This window comes from Dendrobates tinctorius, unplaced genomic scaffold (genome assembly GCF_039654945.1).
Source record: "Dendrobates tinctorius isolate UK_male_01 unplaced genomic scaffold, ASM3965494v1 ptg000046l, whole genome shotgun sequence".
In the NCBI taxonomy this organism is placed as follows: Eukaryota; Metazoa; Chordata; class Amphibia; order Anura; family Dendrobatidae; genus Dendrobates; species Dendrobates tinctorius.
The window spans coordinates 54,280,001-54,281,552 of NW_027361714.1; positions in this window are offsets into that span (position 1 = coordinate 54,280,001).

Here is a 1,552-nt window from a genome sequence, read left to right on the forward strand (position 1 = left end):
AGTGGTTGCAAAGCAATTATCTGGCAAGCGGGCAGCTGGACCGGTGTTTTATTATGCAGCGCTCCATGTGAAGCAACTTCGAATAAAGCCTAGCAGAATATATTATATATTAGGCTTGGGCTGGCTTTTATGAAATGTGGATTTCAGCTGGATTATTAAAATGTAGTGTGAAAGAACATGTTCCTATGTAGATTTTTTTGTTTTTTAGTGTGGAAAATCCAACAGTTCAAGAAAAGCAAATGTGATTTCATAAACTCATGCCACTGTGCATTCAAAAAACACGCTGCAATTATGTGTTATTTGTGGGGAGGAGCAGGTCAGTATAGAATTCTGTGGGGAGCATTAATAATATATGTAAAGTTGTAATTGCACTTTTTAGTGTGAAATCACATTTCTGCAAAAATAATCACAATAAAAAACTGTGCCAAATCCAAACCAAAAAATGCAGAAAAAAATGCAATAAAGATAGCGGATTACTTTTTCAAATTTTATTGTGAATACCTGAAGGAAAAAATGCAGAAATTCCATATTTGAGAATATGATATTAATATTATTATTTTAAGTTCCCACAATGAGTTTTTAGTGAGCTTTTGACACATAGGTAGCTGAGTATAAAATACAGTACTCAGTGTCTTACAGTTATAGGAATAGATTTTTCCTATAGATGTGCATTACATGCCAAAAATCTGCAGGTAAAAAATGGAATAAAAACGCACATAAACCACACATAAGTTTTTCAAAGCCAAAAACTGGGAAGTATCCTAAACAAAGCAGCTTTATTTTTAACATGATACATCAAAACGTAGTATCAAAAACACAATAAAAATATATGTAAACCAAATGCAATTAGAAACACAATTAAAATATTACAATGTAACCCTAATGTACATAATAGGTCCAGAAATGTTGCAGTTAATCTGCAACTTCAGAAATTCACCAAACACTCATCGTGGGAACATAGTTCTATTTTCCACTTAATTTCTGTACCACCACGTAACCATTAGGCCATGTTCAGTATTTGGTCGGTATTTTACATAAATATTTGTAATGCAAAACCAGGAGTAGAACTATCAGTGGAAAAGTATAAGGCTATGTGCACACGTTGCGGACGCTAAAATCCTCAACCCATTGAATTAAATAGCATTCCGCACATGCTGTGCTAATGCTGCATATTTTTCTGCGGCAGAATCGTATCGTGGAAAAATATGCAGCATGCTCATTCTTTTTGCGGAATCGTGGGGATTCCGCACACATAGGAATGCATTGTTCGGCTTGCTTTCCGCATGTGGCTATGCCCACCATGCACAAAGTAAGCGGAAAATGTGCGGATGTTACCCAGGGTCTGGAGGAAAGGAGACTCTCCACCTGGCCCTGGGTACCATATCCCTATTAAAAAAATAATTAAAATAAAAAATCGTGATATTCTCACCTTCTGGCGGCCCCCCGCAGCATTCCCAGGCCTCAGCGATGCTCCCGGCAAGTCCCAGTGATGCCTTGCAACAATGACCTGTGATGACGTAGCAGTCTCACGTGATGCTACATCATCTGGGGT